Source organism: Adiantum capillus-veneris, chromosome 18 (assembly GCF_014529385.1).
Source record: "Adiantum capillus-veneris isolate H3 chromosome 18, ASM1452938v2, whole genome shotgun sequence".
NCBI classification, from domain to species: Eukaryota; Viridiplantae; Streptophyta; class Polypodiopsida; order Polypodiales; family Pteridaceae; genus Adiantum; species Adiantum capillus-veneris.
The window spans coordinates 21,841,381-21,854,632 of NC_140948.1; the positions used below are offsets into that span (position 1 = coordinate 21,841,381).

General features: G+C 40.7%; 1 pseudogene; it reads right to left on the reverse strand.

The window, feature by feature from the left end:
• Positions 1 to 306: 306 nt before the first annotated feature.
• LOC147435334 (uncharacterized) lies at positions 307 to 2,729 on the reverse strand (annotated as a pseudogene).
• Between the last annotated feature and the right edge of the window lie 10,523 nt (positions 2,730 to 13,252).

Genomic DNA, 13,252 nt, shown 5'->3' on the forward strand with positions numbered 1-13,252 from the left:
CATGGGATGCTATGGCGGGCCCGATTCTGTGCAGGTTCACATGGCCCCATGGGTCCCAAAATTTAATTGAAGGCAAACTGCTTGGCAGCACTAACGCTAGTGTCCCCCCCCCCCCCCCCCCCCCCCCCCCCCCCCCCCCCCCCCCCCCCCCCCCCCCCCCCCCCGGCCCCCCACCCCCCCCCCCACACGAGCTCAAGTGTGATGGTGATGAATGTTAGAGAAAGTGTAAAGCCTCAAGCCTTGTATGAAATACTTAAATTGAAGTCTAAGGGGTCATCGTGAAGGTTCTTCTTCTGCTCTGCTACTACTGGGTGGCAGGGGGTAGCTGCAGAGTTGGCATGCGGGTTGGGGGGACCCATAGATGCGGCTTTTGGAGGCTCCGACGCTAGCAGTGGTGGTGATCTGTGCGATCCGCAGGCGCAGGGGTGCTGTGGTGGGGGTGGTGAGGCCCGGGTGCAAGGGGGTTCCGGGGATGGAGCCCTCAGCTGCCCCGCCCACTTTGGTACCAAGAAGAAGTTCGGGCTTGACAAATTTTTGCCACTCAGGCTTGGCGGCTGCCTGCGCTCGTGTCGAGGCCGAATCGCACGCCAGGTCATTGGTGATGGTTGGGCGGATTTGGCCATTGGCGGACAGGGTTGTGGTTCGCGGACCCCTGCTCCTGGTGGTGATGATGGCTGGCAAGTGGCACTTTGCGTCTTGGCCGGATGGGTGTGGTGGCAGATTCTAGTTGTGGTTGACTTGCTGCTACGGCGGATTGGCATCTGTGATGCTCGTAAGGCGGCTTGGGATGATGCAATCGATCCTTGGACTGTGAGACTGATCAAATATGGTGTTTGGGTTGTGGGTCCTGATTCAGCGGGCTTGGGAGTACTGCATCTTTTTTGGATATGTTGGTCTGGCGATCGGGGTCATGATGTCTTCCGGTGACAGCGGGAGTTTCATGGTGGCAACCCCTACCGACCTTTGGTGATGGAGGCTTGGACTCCGCCCTTCTGCGGCCGTAAGCTCTGTTTTTTCGTCCTTTGGTTGATAGTCAGTCTGTTTGTGGTGTGATGGGGTGGCTCCCCTTGTTAGCTGATGTACATCGGTAGTCGATCCTGGTGTATTGCGATGGGGTGGCTCCCCTTGCTAGCCGATGTACCTGGAGTGTTAGATCTTGCCTCTGTCGGTTGGTGGCCTAGCTCGGGTTGAGCAGGTCTGATGATGTTTTTTTTTTTCCTTTAATCTAATCTTTCCGCCCACCTCTTGTGGGTTTTGCTATTAAAAAAAAAAAAATGAAGTCTAAGGGGTCCAATAGAATCCGAGTTACTAAAAGTGAGTGGAGCCCTCCTATAAAACAAAATTTTTACTCATTTATAAGGGCTTTTTTCCCTTGTTTTTGAACACTGAGGTGCTAAAAGAGCCAAGAGTGATCCCCTGGGTCTGTTTTTTTTAAGCTCGTCGATTGTGGCGTATGGAAGCTTGTGTATGCTCTTGCTAAGCAATTGAAGATTGTTCCACCCATTCTATGGCATCGTTTCCCCCTTCCCCTCTCTTTTCTCTTGCTCTGCATGTGTGTCGGTGCCAGCGAAAGTGTGTGCTCGCGTCCCGTTTTGTAGTGCAAAGGGAGTGAAAATTGAGTTGTGGTGTGTGTCGGGTGTGTTGAAACGAGCATTGACGGTGTGTGTGAGTCGAATGGCGATCTTGCTAGAGTGTGTGAGTTGAGAGGTGTGCAGGTTGTGGCCTGTCAGAGTGTGTTGAGTCTTTTGAAGGTGTTTCCGAGAGGATAGGGTGATGTGAATGCCTTGAGCTATAGAGAAGCATTTGTTTGTGTTTTGGGTGTGTTTCCCATTCCCCTCTCCAACATTGAAGCTTGATTTTTGATGTGTGAGAGTTTGGCTCTGAATAGATTTCTAGGTTCACTCGGGTAATGTCATTCAGCTCTAGAGAGATGGACTATATAGATTCTTTCCTCTGAAATGAATCATCCTTCTTGACCTATCACTAGGCATAATTCTATCAATTGGTACTTTGATTGTTAGTTGTGGTCTTTGATACATAAGATTTGCACATTGACAGATATTAAGTGCATCATTTAAAGCAATATTTGATTGAGGTTCTGCTCTTTGAACAATGTAAAAGATTATTTATTTTCACTGTTTTCATGCTATGCTTGTCTTTGTTAGAGGGCTTGCTAACAAAGATCTCTTTCAATTTTGTAGACACTTTGATATGTGAATTGCACTTACCTTTTTTATTTTCTTTTTTCAGGATATTATGATGAGCATTTGAAGGTTCAATCTGAGTACTTTATTGATTTAACATATATCTTGTGAAGATCTACCTTGTCTTCACACAAGTTTTGAAGATTCGTAGTTTTTCTCTATTTTTCGCATTGTGGGCAATTACTTCCCTATCGGCAAGGACTATTATCAGTCACTATTACTACTTTTCAATATTTTATCAATTTTGCTTTTTTTTTTCCAAAAACTATTTAAAAGACGCGATGTAAACAGAACTTTCCTTTACCTACTATTCTTAGAATTTAAGTGGAAAGCAACCACTTCTATTTTGGGTGCATGCATAAAAGAGAAAGAGAATCTCGAAATTGCATCTTCAAACCGCACTTTTCACCAACAATCATCTTGTTGACTCTTCACAAGGAAGATAAGTGATTTGAAAGCATCCTGAACAGGTGACCTGGTGATTTTTCCCTCTTTTAAAGCCAACGAAACCATCAAAATCTCCATCAACAATTGCAAAAGATACACTCTTGTCCCCTTTTATGCTAATCTCATCTCTTAATCATGGTATACACTCTCTTGATTGCGTAGCTCATGCTCTCATATCTTTCATATATTTATCTTATCGTAATTCATGCTCCATGAGATGAATAAAGAGATAGAAGTCCAATAATCATATTTATTGAGGGGGATGGTTGGTACCCAGTATGGTGTCTTGTGTTTTGATTCTTACGTTGTTCTCTTTGTGTGTTGTGGTTATTCAATCAATTATTTAGTTGAATATATTTTGATTTAATTAATCAAAGTTGTGTTAAAAGTGTTGGAAAAATATTAACAACAGAATTCATGGGATAGACTGGTAACCAGCCGTCATGCACATATTCATCATGCACAAGGAAGCATATCATTGGCATTGACAACCAAGGCCAAGAAGTATCAAGTCAAGGAAAGAACAAGCGCCTAAAGGCTCATTTTGGTCAAATCAAATCATCTTTCGAAAGGCCTTCACAAAGAACAAAAAAAATTTGTAGTCAAACTCCATAAGGTAGAAGAGCAATCTTTTGACCCTAAACCGATGTGGCTACAAGACTATTTTAATGTCTTTCTTGAATAGCTAATTGAACTTCCACCAACTAGAGAAATGGATCCTAAGATCAAAATCATTCTTGGGTGCAAACCAGTATCAAAAAGGCCCTACAAAATGTCACTCCCATAAGCAATAAATCTTAAACAACAATTTCAACGATTTATTGAGAAAGGGTTCATTAGACCAATGACATCTCCTTGGGGTTCACATGTTCTCTTTCAAAATAACGTTCACACATGGATTGTTTCAACTATACATTGATTACCAAAGTCTTAACTAGGTAACAATGAAGAATGAGTATCCTATTCCCCATATATATGAGATGTTTGATTTAGATGGAGTAGAGATGTTCACAATTATTGATATTTTCTTAGGCTATCATCAAATCTGAATTTAGGAAATTGGCATCCTCAAAATTGCCTTTAATACTCGCTCTACGAGCACTTCTATGAATTCACAGTCATGGCTTTTGGTCTTACAAATGGTCTGTAACTTTTATTGGTTGATACAATATATTTTTCAAAAATTATTGGACGACTTTGTCTTGGTATTCTTTGATGATATCTTATTCTACTCCAAATCAGAAGAAGAGCATTGAAAAGTATTGAAGATCCTACATCAGCACAAGCTCTTTGGCAGAAAGAAGTAGATGTACATTTCTCACTCCTAAAGTCACTTATTTAGGCTTTTTTATTTCACTTAAGGGGTATCAGTTGACCCTGATAAAATTTAAGTTATTATGGAATGGCCACAACCTAATTCACAAAGAAAATTTAGAGGATTCTTAGGAATCAAAGGATGGTTTATGACTTTTGTAAAGGACTATGCTCTCAAACGGCACCACTAACTGATCTATAGTGAAGAACAAATCCATTGGCAATGTGAGTATGAACCCTGTTTTAAGCAACTCAAGGAGTATCTGATCTCAAATCTAATTCTCAAAATTCAAGAATTCGCCCAAGAGTATGATGTAGTCATGAGAAATGGCAATAATCTTGCCTTAGGAGGTGTTTTGACGCAAGAGGAAAGACATGTAGCCTATACTGCTTGAAGGAGTAGGATACATGAGGTTAATTATGCCACTCATTAGTTGAAATTAATTGGAGTCATATCTGCTCTCAAGCTTTGGAGACATTACCTCGTTGGTCAATAACCAATTGCGAGAGCTTGAAGCAGATCTTTACCCAGCCTAACTGCAATATGCAACAATGAAGATGGATAGAAATTCTACAATAGTATGACTTTAGCATCGCATTTAGACCAAGTAATAGGATAATGTTGTAGTAGATGCCTTAAATTTCTAGAGGCTATTTTAGTGGCCAACAATCCTATTCTGGACAAGGTCGCGAACACTATTGTTAAGGATGCGAAATATTAAAATTTTATTATAATCATACGCATCGAGAATCTGTCCAAGCCATTACAATATACTTTTGACGGACAACTTTATTATAGCAATCATTTATACATACCTAAGGATGCTATCCTACGTAATGCTATCTTATATGAAACACATGATAACCCAAATTTAGGACACTCGTGCTATCTCAAAACCCTCAACACTCTTCTCAAAATTTATTTTTGACAACAGTAAAAGGATGACATTCCTCGCTATGTCAAGCAATGACTTTCATGTCAAACAGTTAAGATTGAAAGATTAGCCTATTGCAATCGAGAACTTCATAAACAGATTCAATATCTACTCTTTGTAGAATATGCCTACAACTCCTCTATTGACACAAGTATCGGGATGACACCTTTCAACGCTCTCTATGGTTATGGTTAGTAGTGTTTATGACCTTTAAAATTTTCAGACCCTCCTATAAAATTAGAAGCATAAAAAAAATGCTAGAAGAGATGGAGGGTCATACCAAAGCTATTCAAAGAGTTATTCCAGCGGCTCAATTTTGTCAAAAGAAGTATGCAATACTAAACAGATATGACAAAATTTTATTGAGGAAAGAAGCAAAATTTTCTTAAGAGTGAAGCCCAAGAAAAGTAATTTATCCTTGGGGAAATACAAGAAGCTTATCTATGACTAGTGCGGACCTTATGAAATGATAAAGATTATAAGTGATCAAGCCTACAAGCTAAATCTTCCACTTCACCTCAAAATTCATCTCTATTTTCATGTCAGCTTGCTTAAACAATATGAGCCTAACCTAGATCATATCCTTGATGATGAATAATTCATATTACCCACCCAAGATGTACTTTAGATTCAACTTGATTCTATCTTGGAAACTTGAGAAAGGAAGCTCAGGAACATATCTATTCAAGAACATCTTCTTGTACGAAAGGGCTACCTTATTGAAGCTGCTACTTGTGAAGAGAAAGCAACACACTTTAAGGACTATCCCAACCTATTGTTGAGATGAGGACACCTTTATTTCTAAGTTAGGGAGGCTATAAGTTATCTACCTCTTATTCACTAAGAGTTAGAATTCCATTATTACAAATGATACAAGGAAATTTCAAATTAGATAAAGTATGATATTTTATGAATCTTAAGTTAAAGATCACTTCACATATCAATTGTTTGCTCTTAATCAAGCAAATTTAGACCACTGAATCACAAAATTGAAGCATTAACGCTAGATTGGTAACATGATGCTTTTACGTCTCGTTAACTTGCTTACCCTCAATAGAGCACTTTGGGGGGGGGGGGGGCGGGGGGGGGGGGGGGGGGAGAGAGAGAGAGAGAGAGAGAGAGAGAGAGAGAGAGAGAGAATGCTAGACAAAAACCCAACGATTCCTCTCAAAAAAAAAAATCTTAGAAGCTTGTCAAAACTCAAAGAAAAATGCTAACAGGATAGAGAGAGAGAGAGAGAGAGAGAGAGAGAGAGAGAGAGAGAGAGAGAGAGAGAGAGAGAGCAGTGTGTAGCGTGCAAGTCGTCACTATGGAAAGGAAGCACTCCATAGCTCTTAACCGACAGGTTCTCAATGAAGCATCCCCCCAGCATAAATCGAGCGCCCCCTCTTCTGCCCTTGACCTGTAATGCATCTATGAACAAATACATGCAAAAAGGGGAAGATTTTCATGGCTGCCAAAACCTGCATATCGTTGAAAACGCAGCAAAACAGCCCTATAAACACGCATCTGATGCCTTCCAATGCTGAAAATGAGCTCCTTAGACCTAGGTAAATTCACGGGAAGCTCAAAAATGAAGAGAAATGGCTGAAAATCAGAGTTAACAACCTCCAAAAAGTCAGTTACGAGTTCTATTCTCCCAAACTTGGTAAATTGACCAAAAAGTGCCACTTGACACTCATACATGCAATTTCCCCCCATTAGACTTTCTGCTTAAAAATCTCTCAACTAGTGCATCAGTTGACTTTGCAGCAGAGTACTAAAATATTTCCCTGGTCATACCGAAGGTAATGACGCGAACACATTTCACGGCCCAAAATAGCAGATCCCTAAATTTTAGGAGATGCTTCCGTTGGGCTCACATTGGTCTTCTGACCATCTATCCTCATTGGAACCGCATCCAAAAGTGCAATGTGGCCCAATTGTCGGATACTTTCTGTTTGGTGATCCCACCTTGACTTTATGCCTTTATTGATTTCACTTCCAAGTATCCACCAACTTGTTAAGTGCGACGGGGGGACCTACATGATCTTGAACTGAGCCTAGACATCCTTTTACTTTACGAGTTCCAGTGCTGACCAACTTCCCGTCTGCGGGTGAAACTACCGTTCACATTGGCCATACAATGTCCGACCATTTGCAACTTCAAAAAGAGGGTCTCAAATATTAGACAAAAATCATTGGAAAGAAACCAACAACTAAGGTTAGCAGTTGCCACGTCCTCGTGACATACCCCCCTCTTGAAATTGCAAACGTCCTCGATTGCATACCATAAATATATGCTATAGATGATCTTGTGTGGTAAGCACCCTTTTATCATCGCATGTATCCGCAAGAAAGACTATCAAAACATATGTACAAATGACTTAATGAGACCTTCATACTTTTGTCAAACTGTACACTGCTATTGCACTAAATCCATGAGTACATTTGATGTGCTAGCTCTATCATTACCCCTCCTTTGCAGACATTGGGTTGGGACATACGTAGGCTGTAACCCAAAGGCCTCAAGGTAAAGCTGCAATACATTTGGTGACTCTGACAGTTCATGCTCTTCCATCCACTTTGAATCCATAGGTGGATAGTTCTTGAACTTCACCACATAGCATCTTGCAACCTGTCTCTTAACTTTTACGTGTGCAAAAGGCTCTTGCCTCTGCAAACGAACATAATTCCACAACCTGATATACCACCCATGACCAAGTAAGCTCAAATTTCAAGATGATTTACCGATGCGTCAAAGAATCCAACCAATCGTCTTAGAGATTGGCAAGCAGCGTGTCACCTGGCAGACCCACGTCACTCCCTCAAGAGATCTAGTGGCCAATCTACCACCATGAGACCTCTCCCTATCTCATCTTGGTTCATACTTGCAAACCCTAAAAACGCAACAAAAAATCAACCCTAATTTGACCACTTTTTGACGGGGCAAACATGCGGAATTTCCTGTCTGTTCTCTGAAGAGAAACCCTCTTCCATAATGCCTTTCCCTTTGTCGGCCATAGTGTAATCCCGCGTTCCTGTACACTGTGTCTTTACCCAAAACAATCGAGGCTCACTTCTTGAGGAAAAAGTGATTGATATCCCGACAAGGGAACCTTGAAACTGGCCTGTAGGGTGGTGGGCTTTGGCTTTCACCCGAAATTCTTTACTTTAGACACACACACAAAGCACTTCGCAAAGGGAACCTGCGACGGGAATAACACTTCAATACACACACTGCTCGAAAGCTAGAATGCCCCGAGCAAACGCCGACAACCTGTAGGCCCCCAAAAGTGGTGCCCCTTTCGATATTTCTTTATTCTTTAGGAAGGTAAATTTACAAAGTAGAGTCCTAGGAATCCTTTGTCTATATCCAACTAGATACCACTTGATTTGGCCAAATTTCGGCAACATAACAAGCCCCAAAACTTGCGCAAAATCAATTCCCCTGCTGAAACTCACTTCCACTGGCATAAACCCTCTAATTCCTGCCCAAAAACAATAAATTCAGCACGTTGTATTTACTCGTTTTCGCCCCAAACAGTCCCCTAATTGTCCTCTGCCATTGAGACACTATTCCCAATGGTTCTGGCGTCTGTATGGCTGAAAAATAGTTAATTTTCTGCGCATACACAGCGCTGAACTTGCACCTGTACGATGAGGTTATGACCCTCATCGATGCCTGCTTTGGAGTAACAGCTAGCTACCCCTGTTCCTGCTCAAGGAGGCTCTTGCCTCAGCACAAAAGCATGAACCCACACAGCTGTACATCAGTCAAATGAAGAGCCCTCTTGTGGGGCATCACATAACTGCACGTAGGGGAGAGAAAGAACAGTGTAGCGTGCAGGTCACCACTCTTAGCACCACATTGTACATAGAATGGAAAGGAAGCACTCCATTGATTGGTTCTCAATGAAGCATCCCCCCAGCATAAATCGAGCGCCCCCTCTTCTGCCCTTGACCTATAATGCATATGTGAACAAATAGATGCAAAAAGGGAAAGATTTCCATGGCTGCCAAAACCTACATATCGCTGAAAACGCACCAAAACAACCCTGTAAACACGCATCTGGTGCCTTCCAATGCTGAAAATGAGCTTCTTGGACCTAGGTAAATTCATGGGAAGCTCAAAAATGGAGGGAAATGGCTGAAAATCAAAGTTAACAGCCTTTAAAACTGCTCCAAAAAGTCAGTTACGAGTTCTGTTCTCCCAAACTTGGTAAATTGACCAAAAAGTCCACTTGGCACTCATACATGCAATTTCCCCACATTGGGCTTCCTGCTTCAAAATCTCTCAACTAGTGCATCAGTTGACTTTGCAGCAGAGTAATAAAATGTTCCCCTCGTCATACCGAAGGTAATGATGGGAACACATTCCATGGCCCAAAATAGCAATTCCCTAAATTTTAGGACATGCTTCTATTGGGCTCACATTGGTCTTCTGACCATCTATCCTCATTGGAACCGCATCCAAAAGTGCAATGTGGCCCAACTGTCGGATACTTTCTGTTTGGTGATCCCACCTTGACTTAATGCCTTTATTGAGTTCACTTCCTAGTATCCACCAACTTGTTAAGTGCGATGGGGGGACCTACATGATCTTGAATTGAGCCTAGACATCCTTTTACTTTACGAGTTCCAGAGCCGACCAACTTCCCATCTGCGGGTGAAACTACCATTCACATTGGCCATACAATGTCCGACCATTTGCAACTTCAAAAAGAGGGTCTCAAATATTAAACAAAAATCATTGGAAAGAAACCAACAACTAAGGTTAGCAGTTGCCACGTCCTCGTGACACTCTACCTCTTTAGATGAAAGTTTATTTTTACTCTTGTAACCTTTGTCCGTTGCCTTTATTTTATTGTTGTTATTTACCTTAAGAGAATTCTATATCTCATTGTTCTTCCCCTTTGGCTCAACTGGTTCCTTAGCTTCCATAGTTTTTAAGCCCTTCTTACTCCCTTGTCGAAAATGAATCCTCGAGACGGCCATTACGTTTTTGTTCTACAAAGTCTATCTTCTTATAAACAATGGCTTTGAAATATAGCTCCCAAAACTTATCCACGTACTTTTAAATAGAATCATAAGGTGTCATCTTAAAGCTTCGCCATTCCGTGAAGACTTTATCTTGGACATCGCTTGCGAGGAATTGCTTCATAATAGCAACCCTCGAGGCTTTCCAAGTCTTTGGAGCTTCACCTTGGGTACATAAGCTTGCCCACCATTGAAGAGCTAACTTTTAGAAATGCATGGAGACATTTTGGAGCTTTGAAAATTCAAAAAGATCTTTATCTCCAAAAGCCGCGTCAAATTGTTAGATGAAAGCCAAAAATTTATCGATTGCTTCAAAGGATCATACCTCTTCTATCTACTCTCTTGGGTCCCGAGTCACTACTCTTGTAGAAAGATAGTGACAACTATGAGGAAGAGGAAGAAGAAGGCAAGGAAAATGACCGCTTCCTTTGCTTCCTCCTTTTTGGGCTGCTTTTTCCTTTCTTAGGATTTGCATGGGAGCAAGTGTCTGACGACTTTCTCTTCTTCTTGGGAGGGCTAGATAATCGTCGTGCCCACTGCATCTTGGGGCCGCATCACTTTCAGAGGTAACGAGGGTGTCACTTAAATACCTCTCGCTCTTGAAAGTTCTTGACACACTTCTTCTCGAACAGTTTGCCTTGGAGATCCTTCCAACATCTCCTCTTTATTACCCAAAGAGATTCCTCTTTTGGAGATCTCACGAAGAGGCCTCGCAGGAAAACTCTCTTTTTAGATACTTGGGAAAACTTGAAGGGATTGTATTTGACTTTGAACCTCCACTTGCAAAGTAGGATTTCCCATAGCTTCATGTAGCTTGCCAATAAAGGTAGTTGATAACTCTACAACCATCATTAAATACTACACCATGTACTAGAGTTAAGTCCTCAATATTGATTATATTCTCTTGATTATGTTGTGCTGTAATTAGAGTTCTTTGTATGTGTCTGCTAGATCTTTCCTTGGCACCTCTAAAACCTTGGCTACAACTCTTTAACACTAAAAAATAAGCACTCAAGTAACGACAGCCGTGGTTTAGAATATTGTTAATTGCAAAGAGTACTGAAGTGGGCTTACAATAGAACATCAAATCATACATACAACTTGCAAAGAATTACAGAATTAAGATTGACAACTCATTAAAGACCGGATTTGCTTGAAGCCAGTCTCCCCTCCAAAAGGACTTTGTAATATAATTCTTTTAAAGAGAACTTTGATTACAATACAAGATTATGCTCTTGTGGAGGTTTCTTCGAACCGAGAAGAAGATGAGCTTCATGATTCCATGGTGTAACCCTCCTTTCCAAGCCCTAAACACCCTAACGCGGAGAAAGAACTGTGGAATAAGAGATAGATGAGGGTGGAAAAAAGTATTTTCAAACAAAAGTAGTAGTAACTTGTATATGCTTACTCCATGGACAAGTTTTTAACATAGGTTAGTATAATAGAGTAAGAAGATGAGCTCACTTGCTTGGATTTGCATCCATGCCCAAGTGCTCGAGCATAGAAACGACCTCTTAAACTCTCATGGATGGCAAAAAATGAGTACTTGCTTAGCCTCAATGGAGCACTTGAGAGAGAGAGAGAGAGAGAGAGAGAGAGAGAGAGAGTTAGACAAAAATCCCATGAGCTCTCTCATTCTGCTATCTTGCAAACTTGTCAAAACTCAAAAAGAATGCTTACTACTTGCATCGATCAAAAGTAAACGTTTAAAATGCAACAAAGTGCATATTTACCCACTCTCTCCTTGCTATTCTTGCCCAACTCGTCCCCTCTTTATTTTGACTTGTCATTGCCGAGGATGCATACACACACACACACCCCAACTCCCACAAAGCAGTGTGATCTACTTTGGACGTATGGAACTTAGAAGAGAAGTGGTCAACTTTCTAATTACAGTGGGCTTGTCTAATCTTAGATTTTTAATTTCTCTAAGTAATAATTAAAAACTATAAATTTATCTTCAATTTTATCGGCCCAAGTGCAAGCCCTTTACACAATCCTTTGAAGGCTTTATGAAGTTGTCCAGGGTTAGAACCGACCTGCTAACTTAGAATCTACTTCATTAGAAGGGACTATAAACACACCCTTGGGATTTTAAAACTACACCTCTGTGCAAAACCTCAACAAACTGCTTTGGAAGTAGCACAAAGCAGATCCCAATACCTGCTAAACTTAGACTTGCTAAATTTTAACTAGCTCTAGTGAATTTTTTATTTATCCCAAGAATTCTTAAACTTCATACTAAAGTCTTATGAGTAATTTTAATTATTTAAAATTAACACAACTAGTTTCTAAGTTTATACTCATACTATTGCTCTAAGTTATCTCCTTTGATTCATACCTTTGATCAAGGCTTCTCGAGATAGATTCATCCTTCTTTGACTTGTATCTATGATTGAGATAATTAAACAACAATTATCCTTATTCATTTATAGTCTACTCTCCTTTAGTCCAAGCCTTTGACTGAGTTAATCTATAAGCACTTTTATCAACCCTACTGGTCCTCTTTCATTTTCTGTTAATTTTCATGACATTACCATGAAATGGACTTTTTCTAAATAAGAACCAAAGGAATTCTCATTTATCCAAATCTCCTTGCCATAAAAAATAAAGGACTTTTTAATCTAGTTTCAAATAGCCTAGCCAATGTATTTTATGACCATGCCAACACTATGTCAAGCATATCCAACCATACAACCGAAACTCCCTAGAGTTGAACAAGAGTTTTGCTTAGTAGCTCATGTGAAACTTGTCCTAGCTCTTTACAATCCTACCTATTTTTGAATGTTGTTTATGGATTCTTGCATTACTATCATTTCCCCGACCTTTACACGTCAACTAATATCATCTCTCTTCCTACCGCAGAGAGAGAGAGAGAGAGAGAGAGAGAGAGAGAGAGAGAGAGAGAGAGAGAGAGAGATGAGATTTTATGCATTTTAACTGCACAAAAAAACTTCTCATGCATTAAATTATTTTTGAAAAAAAAAAACCATTTTAGCTCCTTAAAGTGAAAACTTTCATGGCAATAGTTGTTTTCACATCAATATTTGCTAGACATACAGGAAATTGCAGTTTACTTGCTTGCAAGTGGCCGGCCCAAAAAGAGACTCCGCCTTTTCTTAAAGCAGCCAAAAAACTTGCATTTTCCCAAATAGTTAGGCAAGACTCCAACACAGCAACTTACTTCTAGATGGGTGTTCAAAAAGCATGGGAAAGCTACCCATTCCTCTGAAAGGGTGTCCATAGCTTCTTCGCCGTACCGAAGCTCGAGAGGAATCTTTTCCACGAAAGAACAAAGCCATGGCACTGCTTTCAGCTTATCAACTTAATGAA